General features: G+C 32.8%; 1 pseudogene; it reads left to right on the top strand.

Annotated features, from left to right (window-relative positions):
* Positions 1-7,906: 7,906 nt before the first annotated feature.
* LOC138385772 (small ribosomal subunit protein eS6-like) lies at positions 7,907-8,666 on the top strand (annotated as a pseudogene).
* Positions 8,667-17,628: the final 8,962 nt, after the last annotated feature.

The raw sequence follows: 17,628 nt of genomic DNA, 5'->3' as shown, positions 1-17,628 counted from the left end.
CTGTAAGGCAATTATGCAACAAAAGTGCCAAACTGTCATTTAACTTTGAGGACATTTGATTATAATCTAATACCATTAGTTTATTTGCATAATAGAAAAAGTACTAGAGTTTTGAATTGCACAATAATTTAAACATACGTTCGTTATGGTATGCTTCTAAAATTAGTGCCAGAGATTGGATGTGATGTTATATATTTGGGGAAAAAAAAGATTTAAGCAAATTTTTAAATTTGGAAGATTAAATGTGTCCTTGATCATCAATTTCAATGACTGTGTGTTATTGAAACATGGCTATACATTCCTACCTGGTTTTCTTGGCATATTGATAAAAATTACTTATTTGGTATCTGCTTATAATTTTAGTGTATGTATATTGTACTAAAACAGTTGGTTGGATAGTAAGTAATATACAGATGTTAAAAGTGTATATAGTATCTATTGAATAAATGTTATCCTTTTCCTTCAGTTTTATCTGAAGTTCGCAAAATGCCTACTTGCTTGTTTGCTTGCTTGCTCGCTTGCTTTCTTTCTTTCTTTCTTTGTTTTTCTTTCTTTTTCTTCTGTCTACCAATCCCCCATCTTCGTTTTACTTAAAAATTTATTTTTAAATATAAAATTAAGGATACAAACAGTAACATTTAAGAGCCTTTCTTATTTTATGAGCACTCGCACTTCAGTGGGTTTAGAAATTTAAAAAAGGAAATTGAGGTTTTAGTAATGTCATCATTTCCATATTTATCTTTTACTCAAATTAAGAAGGTTATTTATTTTTAAATTATTCCAAGTACAGTCATGTGTTGCGTTATGATGAGAATACTTTCTGAAAATGTTTCATTAGGCAATTTCATCATTGTACAAACATAGAGTGTACTTACACAAAACTATAGCGCATACCTACTACACACTTAGGCCATATGGTGCAGCCTACTGCTCCTAGTCTATAAACCTATACAGCATGTTACTGTACTGAATACTGTAGGCAATTGTAACACAATATTTGTGTATGTAAACGTATCTAAACATAGAAAAAGTACAGTAAAAATGCAGCATAAAAATTAAAAATGATATATCTGTAGAGTACACTTATCATGACTAGAGCTTTCAGGGCAGGAAGTAACTCTGGGTGAGTCAGTAAGTACAGAATAAGTAAATGTGAAGGCTTAGGTCATTATTGTACACTACTGTATAGACTATAAAGCTATACTAAATGTATTAAATGTTTTCCTTTCATTAATAATAGATTAAGCTTAGCTTGATGCTACTTTTTTTACTTTATAAACTTATTTTTATTCTTTAACTTGTTCACTCTTTTGTAATAATACTTTGCTTAAAACACAAACACATAGTATAGCTGTGCAAAAATATTATCCCTATAACTTTATTCTTCTTTTTTCCTATTTTTTTCTTTTTAATTTTTATCATTTTTGTTAAAATCTAAGACACAAACTCTCACATATTAACCTAGCCTACATGGGGTCAGGATCATCAATATCACTGTCTTCCACCTCTACATCTTGTTTCACCAGAAAGTCTTCAAGGACAATGACACACTCAGAGCTATCATCTACTGTGATAATAATGCCTTTTTCTGGAATACATCCTGAAGGACCCGCCTGAGACTGTTTTACAGTTAACATTTTTTTTATTAAAAAATAGAAGTGTACTCTAACAATAAAAAGTATGGTATGGTGAATACATAAAGCAGTAACATAGTCATTTATTATTATCAAGTATTACAAACTGTATATAATTGTATGTTTTATACTTTTATATAACTGGGAGCACAGTAGGTTTGCTTACACCAGCATTACCACAGATGTGTCAGTAATCTGTTGCGCTGTGACATGGTGATGGCTATGACATCACCAGGCAATAGCAATTTTTCAGTTTCATTATAATCCTACAGGACCACAATGTATATGCAATTCGTTGTTGACTAAAACATTGTCATAGTCATTGTTGTACTCAAAATTAACTAAGGGATCATTTATTTTGAATTTGAAGGGAGCTATTTTTAGTGAAGAAGTAGGCCAGTTGAATCCAGTCCAATAAATGAGGAGAGAGGACAATGCTTTATTTTGGAAACTGTGCAGTTTACTTCAGTGTTTTATATGTAATTGGCCTACCATATTTAAATAAGCCAGCATATAACACATGGTTAGTAAATGCTAAGCACTTCTTTTATCTTCCTTAATTACATGACTAGCCCTTCCATGAATGAAAAAAAAAAAACCTAAATGAGAAACCTTCAATGAAACAATAACACAACTTCACTGAGATAAATAGCCTTTTTTTGGCTAGCGGTGAAACTCTCATTACTATATACAATTTTTGATTTTGAGAAGAAGGAAATATCAAATCCTGGCATAGTATTTGGTGTATAGTGCTAAATGTGTTTTTATTGAATGTGTCAATTAATATGTACACATTTTCATTCTGACTTACATATGACTTTTTGGAGCACAACCCAAGAATTGTCTCACCCTGGTATGAAACTCAGTTTGTGCAATGGGGTATTTGATGAGACCAAGAAATTTAAAGGGAGAGTTGGAATAATCTTATGGAAAAGACTTCATCAACAGTTTTGTCTTTGAAAGAAAAATCTGGAGGGTAATTGTGGAAATTAGAAACCAAGTAGATCTCTGCAGTAAGATGGCTTTCATTTTGCCACGTGGTCATCATTGTGCCTGAAGACAAGTCAATTTTGATATGTTGAATTTGCCTAGATTTGAAAATGAACAGAATAAAGTAAGAACTGCACTGTGGAAACAACCCAAATGCCCATCAATACATGATTGGATTAGTAAGCTGTGGTATATGTATACCATGGAATATTACTCAGCTATAAGAAATAATGAAGATACGACATCTCTGTGGTTCTCCTGGAGAGAGTTGGAACCCCTTACATTAAATGAAGTATCCCAAGAATGGAAAAACAAGCATCACATGTACTCACCAGAAAATTGGTTTCCCTGATCATCACCTAAATACACATCTGGGAACGACACCAATCGGATATCAGACTGAGGTGGGGGGTGGGGGAGGGGATGGGGGTATGCCTACACAATGAGGGCATTGCGCACCGTTTGGGGAATGGTAACGCTTGAAGGTGGTGACTCGGGAAGGGGGGGGTGGGGAAGGGAGGGATATATACCTACATGATGGGTGCAACGCGCATTGTCTGGGGATCAGACATGCCTGGAGCTCTGACTTGGGGGGAAAGGTGGTACATGGGCAACGTGTGTAACCTGCAATTCTGTATCCCCCATAACAATAAGATGAAATAAAAAAAAAAAAAACTACACAATGATAAAGGGTATTTGAGGAGAAAAAATATATTATATCTAATCTGTTTCTTTTTAATTTTTAATTTAAAATATTCATTTTATGCATAAAATATAGTATTTCTCAAATAAAAAGAAATATTTCTATTTTTACTTAACTGATTAAATAATATTTCAGGAATGATTATCTGAAAGATGGGCATCATGTTTCATGTCTTATGCTTTCTTTTTTTTCCATCTGCACATACAGTCTGTGACTAGATATGCATTTATTAAGACACAACTTATGCCAGGGTAAGGTCATAATGAAGGTGTCTTAGCACTGCCTTATGGTTGGATTGACCCCATTGTCATTCCATGCCCATAAGTGTCCAATAAATTGCCATATTTAGAAATATGTAGAGATGGAGTACTCAATTGTGTTGGCATCTTCACAGCTGTTCTACTTGTTTTTTGGCAGATTCACTGCCTCTTGGCCAATTCATAATGAGATAGACTCAAGAGATTTTAATTGTGTGATATGTTCATTATCTAAGAGATAGAAATGTGAATAGAGTCAGTATTAAAAGACATAATTTCAACTTGATATTTCATATCTAAAGATCATATAAATAAAGCAAAACATTTGTTCTCTGGACTATATCCATGTACAAAGAGTGGAAAAGTTTCAATTTATTAATTTTCTATTCTAACCCCCACTTACAGAAGAAATAGATTAAGCCATTAATCTTTCCATCAACAACTAATAGTCCCACAGTGCTAAGGATCCAATTTTTAAAGCAGTGGAGAGAACAGCATTTAGCACTGGCAACTGGTGGTATTTTTGAAAGGCCATACAGAGTGGTTTTATTATCTTTTAACCCCCATGATATTATGAAATAAAAAAAATTATCTTTTAGGTTTTAACATACATCCCACAGGGACATGCTTCTTCAGTAGTACAAAGGTGTAATGTAAAATGTATTTCTATTATGATCTACTGAGGAATATTATTATCTTAAATGAAATGAGCTTTAATTGATTCTGAATCTCTATTCTGCATATTCTCTTGCAACTAGCCCTGTTATTTCATTGCCCATGTAGGACAGAAGAGCTGCTTGGGTTTTTCTAAAATTCTCTTCAGTGAGTTTAGGCAAAGTAGTGGCTCACGTCCTAGAGTTCACTAGTCCATAACCAGCAATTCAAAGTAACACAATCAGCTTCATTGGTGAAATTCATAGCAGTACAAATTTAAAATTTTCTTCATTTTGTAAATTTTAATTAAGCTTTCATAATTGGCCCAAAAAAGTATGGGTGGAAATACACACAAACACACACGCACACACACGTGCATATATATATATATATATATATATATATAGTCTTTTCTACAGCAGTGTTTTTTAAACTATTCATGATAACTACATGTGCATCTTGTTAAAAATGCAGGTTTTGAGTCAGAAGTTTTGAGTGGATCCAGAGAATCTGCATTTCATACAAGCTCCCAAGCTCTCCTATGAATCTGTCTTTGTGTATCAGACTCATAATTCATTTTAGACAAAAGGGCCTTAACAAATTAATGTGATCACGATGTGTAAAATTTTACTACAGAGTTAAGAATGAATTGTTCAGAACATATCAAACACTGAGAAAGCAAATTGTTCTGAAGACGTCAGGGAACGTTTCACTGTGACAGCAAAACTTGAACCAAGTCTAGAAGGACTAGCAGAATTTTGCTAATGGACCTGTTAAAGAAAAGATGTTATCATTTCAGGCAGAAGTTATAATATAATGTATAAGGACACTAAATTATAAAAAAGTCTGGGATAATGTGACATTCAGTGTGATCTGTGGGAAGTGATGAACTCGAAGGATATTGGGAGAATAGTCTGGTCAAGATACTGAGGGCCAAATTAACAAAATAACTTTTATACTCTTTGAATTGCATAAACAAAATCAGTTAATAAATAGTGGAGTAAATGATTGCTTTCTTTTTAAGAAAATAATTCTACAAGCTGTTTTTAGGATTTATTAGGAGGAAAAGTGTGGTGAAAATGAAACATGATAGTTCAAATGAGGGAAGATTACATTAGAAGCCTACATTAAAGCAGGGATGTGAATGATGGAGAAGAGTGACCAATTTTAAGAGATATTGTCAGATTTTTATTAATAGTAACTGGTGACTGATTTGGCACGAGAATCAGAGAGAGAAAGCAATAAATTATGAAGCCAAATTTTCTATTTTAGGAATCAGTATTAAATGATGGCAGCATTAAACATCATCATATGTCAAAATTATTATTCTTATTAAGATAAATCTGCAACTAGCCATAAATTCAGTAATTATTCTGCCTCTGTCATTTAAAAGTTAGTACATAATAATTATCAATTCATATAATACAGTTCTGACTATCCTTTGTTTTATTTTAACATTATGCTGATCAAAAATACTTTTATGTTTAAAAATAGAAATAATTTCCATAGGCTTCAAAATTTTAAACAAGAACATTTCTTTCAGTGTTATAATTAGAGAGGAGGACATTTTCAATTTCTGTTGTTTTATTTTACATGCTACTTGTCAATTATTTTTTTCCTGGTCCTCTGGTAGCTTTATTTGCAATAGAAATAAAAAACTTTCTGGCATAATTGGACAGTTTCCACTTTTACTGGACTCTGTAACTGCATATTCAGCAATAAGAGTAAAAACATTTTCAAAAAGTTAACATACATATTTGTAGGCATATGGAGGATAAGGGCGTTTGTGGTTTTTGTAGCTAGTAACTGAGATTAAAATTATGAAATAAAATTTAAAGTTAGAACTCTGCTACATACTGCCATTTCCACTAACAGGGGAAAATTTAATAATCTTTATATTTTCTGAACTCAGCTGTAGTTTATAGCAATGGAAAAGGCAAAATATTTTGCACAAAAAATGAGGATAAATATAAAACATGCTTTTCAGTAGTATCTTGCAATATTTACAATAGCAAACAGCATGACTTTCAGAAACTTGAGCATATAATAGCAATTTGTCATTTTTCTCCAAGTTCATTGACATTGTCAAGGCATATTTAACTCAGCAGGAGAATTTAAATTTTATACTTGGTGATTTCATGAAGCATTCTTCTCACCCTGAGGTTTCAGCTAAAAACTCTCTTTTCATTTCTTTCAATAAATTACCATCTATTCATTTCTCATGGCTTCATTAGAATGTTCAAATGCAAATAATCAAAACACCACCTGCTTTCCAACTATGTTTATACAAAAGTTTACTTCTCATTTGTAATTTGGATAATGGCTGAAGAAATGCTTATGAATATAATCTGTGTGGGCAAGCAGAGTTAGGGAATTTGGTCAGAGTCTCACATGGTATAACATGTTCTGTATTATCAATAGGTTGGATTTAAATTGGTTGTGTTGTATCAGACCACTGTTACCACTAGGGAAAAATAGAACACATTAAAACAAAATAGAATAATGGAATTTGAAAACCAATAACTAAAAGGAAAACAAAACCACTTCTTTAGTAGGAACTATGTGCTCCTATCAGTTTTGCTCTAATTCCACTTGGCTGGATGGCATAGCCACAAACCAGATACATACTGTATTGTACTATAATTTTCCTCTACCTACCCCACCTCATAACAGTATCTCCTTGACAATCCTGTGAACTATAATTCAGAATTCCAATTCATGCAGACAAGGCTCTTGAAGACATCTTGAATTATGTTTTCTCCTTAATGTTCATAATGCTAGTGTTGTTTATTACATTCATACAGTAGCCAGGTGTCATGGTAAGTTTTACACATATTATTCCCTGTAATCACATCAGTAGTTATTATCCTATCTGTTGCATGTCATCTACATTGTGTAGAGAACAAAACTACACTTTGGTAAGTTATTTACCTTGCCCTGTCAAGGCACACAGCAGGTAAATGCCAGAGCTGAAACATGAACCATTTATTTTCACTGCATTATATTGTTTCAGTGCCTTATGTTTAAACCTTAAAAGTATGTCATCAAATTATATCTTGTTTTATTCCAGCATGACTCTTGGGCTCACTTTCCTTTTCTATTTGCACATCATGAACTTGGATCCAGAGACCTAACAGTTTAAACTTAATTTGTTCCTGTACCTGCTCTAAGGTTGTCTTCCTATTTCCATCCTCATTCATTCTTCCATTCTTTTTTCCACTGCCTGCTGTACTTCTTCTGTTCCAAAAATTTCATTTATTTAGTGCAGTGTTATAAAGCATAAAATATGATATTTTACTTTCAAGGTCTTCCTTAAATTTTCCTTTAACTCTTATTAAATTCATTTCTCATTTTAATTATTGTTAGAGGTTAGCTATCTCATGCTATTTGCATTTGTCATCAGCATGGTAAGCAAGCCATCTATGACTAGTTTTGATTTTGTATTTCACTCCAACTTTGAATTCTCTCATATCATTTTTATTTACATCTACACAAAATCCATCCATTCCACAAAGCACAAATTTAATATCATTATTTACATAGACATCATTTTTACCTGTTGCTCCCAATATTCAAATTTCCTATTCAGAAACTTAGTCTGGTCCACGTAGTGAGTGTTACACATTTTCCTAAAGTTAGCTATAGTTCTTTCTTCTTGTTCCTCGGAGATGATGGGCTGCATCATTGTGAAGCTAAATATCTCCTTCCTAGCAACTGGCTGCCAGAATCTCATTGAAATGGACAATGAAAGCAAACCTTTTACTGTTTATGAGAAGCATATGGCCGCAGAAGATGCTGCTGATGCTCTAGGTGAAGAATGAAAGGACTCTGTGGTTCAAATCAGTGGTGGGAACAACAAAGCCCTTCAAAGTTTTCCCCATGAAGCAGGGTGTCTTGACCTATGGGCATGTCTGCCTGCTACTGAGTAAAGGTCATTCTTGTTATAGACCTGGTCTAGAAGAGCTGGAAAAAGAAAGCCCAAATTTGTTTGCGGTTGCATTGAGGATGCCAATCTGAGCTATCTCAACTAGATTATTATAAAAAAGGAGAGAACAACATTCTTGGACTGACTGACACGAATATCCCCCATTGCTTGGGGCCCAAAAGAGCTAGAATCCTCAAACTCTCTAAAGAAAATGATGTTTGCCAATATGTTGTTAGAAAGCCCTTGAAAAAAGAAGGTAAGAAATCTAGGACCAAAGCAAAAGATTCAGCCATTTTGTTACTCCACATGTCCTGCAACACAAACAATGGCATGTTTCCCCAAAGAAACTGTGTGGGCAAAGAAAATAAGAAAGAGGCCACATAATATGCTAAACTTTTGGCCAGTAGAATGAAGGAGGCCAAGGAAAATACCAGGAACAGAGTACCAGGAGATTCAGGCTGTCCTCTCTCAGCGGTTCTGCTTCGGAGTCCAGTCAAAAATAAGATTTTTAAGGAGTAACAAAATAAGTAATATCAGACCTCAAGAAAATAGCTATAGTTTATTAAATTGTTTACACGGGGCCGGGCGCGGTGGCTCACGCCTGTAATCCTAGCACTCTGGGAGGCCGAGGCGGGTGGATTGCTCAAGGTCAGGAGTTCGAGACCAGCCTGAGCGAGACCCCCGTCTCTACTAAAAATAGAAAGACATTATATGGACAACTAAAAATCTATATAGAAAAAATTAGCCGGGCATAGTGGCGCATGCCTGTAGTCCCAGCTACTTGGGAGGCTGAGGCAGTAGGATCACTTAAGCACAGGAGTCTGAGGTTGCTGTGAGCTAAGCTGACGCCACGGCACTCACTCTAGCCTGGGCAACAAAGTGAGACTCTGTCTCAACAAAAAAAAAAAAAAAAAAAAAAAAAAAATTGTTTACAAGGGTCAAGAATATTGATAACTCTACTTTTTTAATTCTGCAAAAAACTCAATGAGTTATGCATTATCATTAACATTACTTAAGAAAGAAAAGAAGAACAGGAAAGAAGGAGGAGGAAGAGGAGGAAGAAGAAGAGGAGGAAAAAGAACAAAGTAGCTTTCTTGATGTTGCACAATTACTAAATACTAAATTTGTTATCAGATCTAGCATTTCAGCTATTTGCTTTATGATTTATAAAAAAATGATGATTTTTCTTTCTCTCTTTGCTTTTTTTTTTTTTTTTTTTTTTGAGACAAGGTCTTGCGCTGCTACGCAGGCCAGAGTGCAGTGGTGTTGCCAGGCTGATCTTGAACTCCTGGCAAGTGACTCTCCTGCTTTCGCCTCCCAAAGTGCTAAGATTATCGGCATGAGCCATCACACCCAGCCTTGAGGAAGAGGGGGAGGGGATGAATTGGAATTTAGCATTTGGCCTAAGAGTAAAACCAAGAAAAATTTAATTCATATGGATACCACTTCATTTTTTAATTCAACAACATAATTTCTGTCATAAAATGCCTAAAAGAACTTTGCTTCAGTCAATGATCCCAGATAAATAAAAGTGGAATCCTCAATGTCTGTGCTGTACCACAGGTGTTGGCAAACTATGGCACATGGGTGAAAGATAAAATGGAACGTCTATACAGGGCAAGGAACAATGAAAAATTTCTCTGTCAGATTTCATCTATGGAGTAAAAGAAAAGGCATCTTAACATTTATAAGATTTTTTAAAAAATCAAATAAAACTTTGGTAACCTTCAAGCTTTTAATGTCTTAAATAGGTTCAAACTCCAATGTGGTACCCAGCTTAGATTTGTATACTCCTTTGAGAGTGTATTTTTAGTTCGAAATATAATCAACGAGAATGAGACTAACCAGATTTTGTTCAAAAAATACTGTATGTGGCAGAACTGAAAAAGTCACTTCATGTTCAACAGTAATTAATTCTTTTGTTTTAAAATGCATCCTCTAAAGCTTTTAGTGTTGCTGATGAGAGAGTCTGTCTGACACTAAGTAAAGTCAACAATGAAGCTGGAAAGAAGGAAAATATCCCACACTAACAATGTTTTAAATTAATTATGAGAAAGACTGAGCTAGTCAGCCAAGGAAGAAATAAAAAAACACTGTTATACATTTGACCTTCTTTCTTAAGTGTTCAATTGTTTGATTTTATCCAAGTAGCTTTGAGAAATTGCAATGTCAATAAAAATTGGCTATATAGTGACACATTCTATAAGTACAGTCACATGTACTTAGATTATGTACAGCTCTAAATACATAACACTGAATTTGTAGATTTCACATTAAAAAGTCTCAGTAATATAAGTGTCTGGAAATTTAGTAAATTTATTTTTTGTGTTGTATGTCTATATTTCTATAAAAATGTTTTTTATGTTATAAATCATTATATGACTACTCAAATAAAAAATACATAGACTAATTTGATTTTGTAGCTGTGAAAAAAAAGAAACTAAATAAAATTGAAGCACCATTATTTTCTCCTTTCTGTAAATCCATCACAATGTCTACTGAGCTTTGGTTTCTTATAGTAGTTTTATTATTTCTCAAATTGTAATACCCTCGTTTACAGTACGATCCTGAATTTTAAGTTCCTACATACATTGCATTTACATTCATTCTTTGTGTAATTAACTTAGATTTAGCTTTAGATAGAGTGCTAACTTGAAGTTCCCTGCATGGTACTATCTCTACCATGTGTAAATATCTTTACTTTTGTCATCTCACACTTATACCAGGCAGAGTGTGAAGCACAATATGTCTAAAGGAGAATCCAGTGGGCTTCCCTATTTATGGCTACAATAATATTAGAAGAATTCCTAATATTTCCATCATTTTATCAAATTATATTACTCAAGCATAAAATCATACTCTATTTGAAATTAATTTGATTTCAGTTAAATAATTTTAACTTGAATTATATAAAATTAAATACATTTTTTGTCTATTTAATTGAAAATTTCATAAGGTTATGCCTAATATTTATGTATCAATTTTTTTAACTTTGGTCCATAATCGTATTCATAAAAGTTTACAGTTAATTCTGAAATATAATTGGTCCAAAAAGAAGCTACTTGCAATATCAATATTAACATGATTTACACATAAAAGATTCATATTCCTGAATTATAGCGAGATAGAAAAAACAAAGAGTTTTTCATGAGTTTTTTCCCTACTTTTAGCACTATCAACATAAATATCCGATCAACGTTTAAAGCCTCTACTAATATTAATACAGGCTAAATTATCCAATGGCTGTTAAGAACCAGAAATCTATTTTATTGCATATCAAACAACTTAATATAAATAAGGGACAAAACAGATAATTAAAACAACTACCCAGAAACTGAGGACAAGAGGCATCCACATGCTAATTTACGTGATATAGCCAATAAAATATTAGGAAACAATGAAATAACAGATGAAAGTCAGTGATAGAGACTTCAGGGTAGAAAGTAGAACTTAAAATAAATTATTTGTTTTTAAATGATACATGATAAGCATCAAAGAAGAGAAATTTAAGTTCTAAAATTAGATCTAAATAAATAAATCTGCATGTATATATCAGGAAGGTCACATTTGAGAAATAATCACAGCTATCCATAACATATATTTCATACTAGGTTGTGTACATTGTTTCCTGACTTGGGGACATTTACTTTAGCAAGCTAACACAAACACTTTTTTAAAAATATTTTTCTCTCCTTAAAATTAGTTTGGGCTCACTATTACACAGCTAGAAAATGCAGGAAATAAATTAGGGCATCAGAAGCTGACGTATGTTTGACCAGTCTGTTTTGCACAGACTTTTATATTTGAAGTAGTAGTTTTCTTCCTTTGTTTTATTTTCCTCTAAGACTTGCTGAGAAATTCTAATTATTACATGTTCAATTGCATTATGCTACCTAGAGAGACAAACGCTGATTGTAAGCAGAAATAAAACTTTGTCTCAGGACAGCTTGTACTGACTACAAAATTATTTTTAGTTTTTATTTATTTTAAACCAAACTATTTTCACTACTCAAAAGTTCAGTAAAGCATGACTTTTTTAGAAATTCTCTTTTACATAGAGAAAACAAATTTAGTAATATTCTGTAGGAAGTTTCTTAGTTCATAAACTGATGCCTTCTTTATCTTTTATTACCATCAAAGTTAAACATCAATAAAATATAAAGATATCCTTCACCAGTTTAGATTGGAAATTTGAGTACCCATGCATATACTTTGCCATTGCAAAATTTAACAAAAATTACAGAGAGAAAATGTCTCCTTTTAAATATTAAATTTATAGTACTACTAAAATCAAGAAGAATACATTGCTGAAAGTTTGAAGAGAAACAAGATTTCCCTATTCTCAGAGTTTCTCCTCTAAGACATAAAATACAAAAGGGAAGATAGTCACTTTACAGTGAAGAAAGCCGGAAGACATCAATTAAGCCAAGAAGTCAAGGTTAATATCAACACTAATAAGGCATATCAGCATCATGGGCCGTGTGGTATCATGCACTTAAAAAGACAAATATCATTGTTGTGCTATTCGTAACCAAAAGCCCTGAACTAATTCTAATCATGTGTAAACATAGACAAATATAAATTGAGGTCCACTTTACAAATAACTGATCAGTACTCATCAAAAATGTCAAGGTCATGAAAGACAAGGAAAGGATATGGAATTGCTACCATCTGGAAGAGAATGCAGAGAAAATAACAACGAATTTTAATGTGGAGTCTTGGTTAGGATCCTGAAACAAACAAAAAAGAACACTAGAGGAAAAATTGATAAAATTTTCATAATGTTTACAATTTACTTTATAATATTGTGCTGATATTTGTTGTTCTTGACAATTGTATTATGTTGTATAAGATATTAACTTCAGGGGAAGCAGGGCGAAGGACTGTAAGAGCTTGCAACTTTGCTAGTATTATAAAATTAGTTCAAAAGAAAAAAGAAAAAAAACACACCAAAAAAAAAAAATGAACATAAAATCTTTAGCAGCCTTCAAGAAGGAGGAGGAATGGCACGAGAAAAAGTAGGAGGAGGAGAAGGAAGAAAAAGTAGCATAGACAGAAACAGAATTTTTGTAATTTTTCTTTTTTGGGTAAGACTAGAAAAAAGATTAAGAACTAACGCAGGGAAGAAGCCAAAACTTTTTTAGGGCCTAAAAAGGAGAAATACTTGAAGAGATAAGACCTCTTGTTTCTTACAAAGCTTAAGCATAGTTATCAAACTCAAGTCCAGGGTAATTAAAAGCAAAGCCTCAGGCTATACATTTCTTGTTCCTCTCAACATCCACCTGGAAATAAAGTGTGATTAACAGCATTTTAGGCTGTGTTAAAACATCTTTCTGATAGGTCTGAAATATTGGTTTTGGATAATTAAGAATTTTCTTCTACATTGAAGGTGAAGATTCTGATTACGTTGATGTGTTTAAAGTGCCAGGGGAACATAGGGGGAGGAGAATTTTAATTTCCACTTGCGTTTGTGATTTACTATTCATTTTCCATGAACAGTTGATTTTTTCCTTGCGTGGCAACTCTTCCCAGAATATAAACAGGGAACTAAAATTTACAATCTATGACTTTCTACTTTGTTGTCTTCTGTCATTAGTTATGTTTGAACAAAACAAAATAAATAAATAAGGGAGAGGCATTGCCTTGAAAGCCTTAAAATCAGCACTCTAGCTATTGCCAGAAATATTGTGAGTATTTGATCTAGGCAGCAGAGAATGGGGACCTAAAAACACATCTCCATCCCTTCTTTCAGGGGACAGGACATTTCTCTTTAACTAAGACATTTTATCTATGATATGACACCCACTGATCCACAACACAGTCTTATCAGCCTTATGGTCAATGTGAATCTATGCAACAGAGGGAATAGCCTAAAGAAAAGAGTAAAATGATCTACCAGTTGTCTCTCTAAAACACCCTCACCCTTTTGGGGAATTAAAACCTGCATTTCCGCCTGAGACTAGTAATCTGAGGGTCTGGAGAGTGTTCTTTTGTTCTTTATACCACAGGAGATGGCTTAACTGAATTGTCCCTGCACAGGTCACAAGATTGTCTTCCCAGAAGATGGGATGGATCAGAACCATCAACTATAGTTAAACAGTAATAGCCTGAAGTTGAAAACCGTCTCTTTAAAAGCTCTGTATTTTTGCTTACAGGGAGGATTGTAGTACTTTAAGATGCAAGTCTGCCATACTCCTCATTTGCTGGCAAATTAAGAAACCTCCCTTTCTTTGTTCTCAAACCACTTGTCCTCTTTCACATGATGCAGCCTCAGGGACAAGTGCCAAACTTTCGGGTAACAAGTGTAAAGCACTAAGTTGTCTCAGTCTCTTTCATAGAACTCTTGAATGTACAGTTTACTTTTTTGTATGTTTACTTATAAATGGTTTTCTGGAGAAGCTTAGAGAGGTTAATTAATGTAAAGGTCTAGATTAATTTTCTTCCATATGAATATCCAGTTGCATCTCCATCATTTATTACAAAGAATGTATGTTACACCGTTTAAATACTTTAGCATTGAAATCAATAGAAGAATACATGTAGGAGTTTATTTTGCATGCTTTATTTTTTTCTGTTGATCTGGTGATTCTTCTCATGCTAGTACATAGTAATTCTACTAAGCTTTGAAATGAGGTAGTTGGAGTCCTCCAATGTTTTATTTCATTTTTTGTTTCCAAAATTATTTTGCCTACTCTAGGTCTTTTGGATTTCCATACAAATTTGGAATCAACATGTCAATTTTTATGACATAGCTTGCTGGAATTCTGATGGGATTGCATTGAAACTATATACCAATTTTAACTCTGTATCATATTTGAAAAAAATATGGCTATAAAAATACGGTTATATGAACTAAAATAAAATCTTAATATTGCTCTAAACAACCACATAGTATATCCCTCCATTTATGTTTTCCTAATGAATTTTAATGTACAAGTTTTAAGCATCTTTCGTTATATTTATAACTGAGTATTTTATTTTACTTAGAAGCATTACCTTTTTAAATTTCAATTTTCCACTTTTTTATTGGTAGTATATAGAAGTAGAGTTGATTTTTTTTTATATGTTCTATTCTTCAACATTCCTAATTTTCTACTGATTCTGGTAGATTTTTGGTAAATTCTTTTGGATTTTATATGTACATAATCATGTACACATTACTTAGCTTCCAATTATAAGTGAGAACAAGAAATATTTGACTTTCTGTTTCTGAGTTGCTTCACTTAAGAGAATGGCCTCCACTTCCATCCAGTGGATGGAAGTGCTGAGAAAGACATGACTTCACTCTTTTTTGTGTCCAAATAATATTCCATTTTGTGTATATGTATGTATATATGCCACATTTTCTTTATCTAATCACTTACTGATGGACCGTTACATTGATTCAATATCTTTGTTATTGTGAATAGTGCTGTGATAAATATACAAGTGCAGGTATCATTTTGATAAAATAATTTCTCTTCCTTGGGTAGATAACAAGTAGTAGGATTGCTAGATGGAATGGTAGTTCTCTTTGTTAGTTTTTTGAGAAATCTCCATACCATTTTCCACAGAGGTTGTTTTATGCTAATTTACATTCCCACAAACAGTGTATAAATGTTGCCTTTTCTCTGCATACTTGCCAACAGCTCTTATTTTTTGTCTTTTTATTAATAGCCATTCTAACTGGTATGAGGTGATATCTCATTATGGTTTTAATTGCATTTCTCTGATTATTAGTGATGTTGAGAATTTTTTTGTATGTTTCTTGGCCATTTGTATGACTTTTTTAAAAATTTCTATTCATGCCATTTTCCCAGGTTTTAATGGGATTCTTTGTGAGTTTTTTTTTAATTGTTGCTGTTAAGTTGTTTGAGTTCCTTATAAATTCTGGATAGTACTTCCCTGTTGGATGGATTATTTGAAAATATTTTTTCTCCCCTTTTGCAGGCTATCTGTTAACTCTGTTGCTTATTTCTTTTGCTGTGCAGAAGCAGTTTAGTTCAATTAAATTCCATCTGTCTATTTTGGTTTTTGTTGCCTGTGCCTTCGAGGTTTTAGTCATTAATTCTTTGCCTAGACCAAAGAGTTTCCCCTAGAATTTCTTTTAGTATTTTTATAGTTTCAGGTCTTATATTTGATTCCTTCATCCATATTGAGTTGATTTTTGTATATGGTGAGATATATGGGTCTAGTTTTATTCTTCTGCACATGACAATTCAGTACCATACTATTTTGGTTACTTTAGCCTTGCAGTGTAATTTGAGGTCAGGTATTAAGAGACCTCCAGCATCTTTTTGCTTAGGATTGCTCTGGCTATCCAGGCTTTTTTGGTTACATATGAATTTTAATGTATTTTAAATATTTAATGTAACTTAATTAAATATTTTATGTAAATTTACGTTCTTCTGATCCATGAGCATGAAATGTTTTTTCCATTTGTTTGCATTATCTACAATTTTGTTCATCAATGTTCTGTAGTTTTCTTTGTAAAGATCTTTTACCTCCTTGGTCAAATATATTCTTAAGTGTTTTATTTTTGTAGGTATTGTACATGAGATTGTCTTATTGATTTGGTTTTCCACTTGATCATTATCGATATATAGAAACACTACTAATTTCTGCAAGTTGATTTTATATCCTACAACTTCACAGAAGCCATTTATGAAATCTAAAAGTTTTCTGGTTAAGTTTTTTAGGATTTCCTAGATAGAAGATAATATCAGTGAACAGGGATAATTTGACTTCCACTTTTCCAATTTGGAAGTCTTTTGTTTGTTTGTCTTGCCTGATTGGTCAGGCTAGGACTTCCAGTACTATGTTGAATAAGAGTAGTAAAAGTGGGCCTCTTTGTCTTCTTTCACTTCTTAGAGGGAATGCTTTCAACTTTTCCTCATCCAGTATGATGTTGATGGTGGGTTTGCCATAGACAACCTTTGTTATTTTGAGGTAAGCTTCTTCTATTGTTTGTTTGTTGAGGGTTTTTACCATGAAGTGATCATGAATTTTATGAAATACTTTTTCTGACATCTATTAAAATGATCATATGGTTTTTGTCCTTCATTCTATTAATGTGATGTATCACATTTATTAATATGTGTTTGTTGAACCATCCTTGTGTCCTCCCCAAAATCCATTTGATCATGGTGTATTATGTTTTTGATGTGCTGTTGGATTCTGATAATTTTAGAGCAGAGCTAGCTTGGCAGACTTCTTGGTAGGAAAATTTTTGTATAAATTTTAAAAAATATTTTGTAAAGAATTCTGAGTTAAAAATAATTTTCAACCAGAATATTTAAAGCATTGCTTTGTTGAGTTATACATTTTCTTTAATAATATTACCAAATGACTAATCATTTTGTCTGTATAACATACAGTGTTTAACACTTTCTTTGGATACTAATTATAAAAGATTCTGTAACAAGGAAAATATAACAGACAATGCAATAAGATTCTCATAACCAGAGTAAGAAGGAAGATCAAATA

Source organism: Eulemur rufifrons, chromosome 7, assembly GCF_041146395.1.
Source record: "Eulemur rufifrons isolate Redbay chromosome 7, OSU_ERuf_1, whole genome shotgun sequence".
NCBI lineage: Eukaryota > Metazoa > Chordata > Mammalia > Primates > Lemuridae > Eulemur > Eulemur rufifrons.
This window is presented reverse-complemented; position numbering and strand designations above follow the sequence as displayed.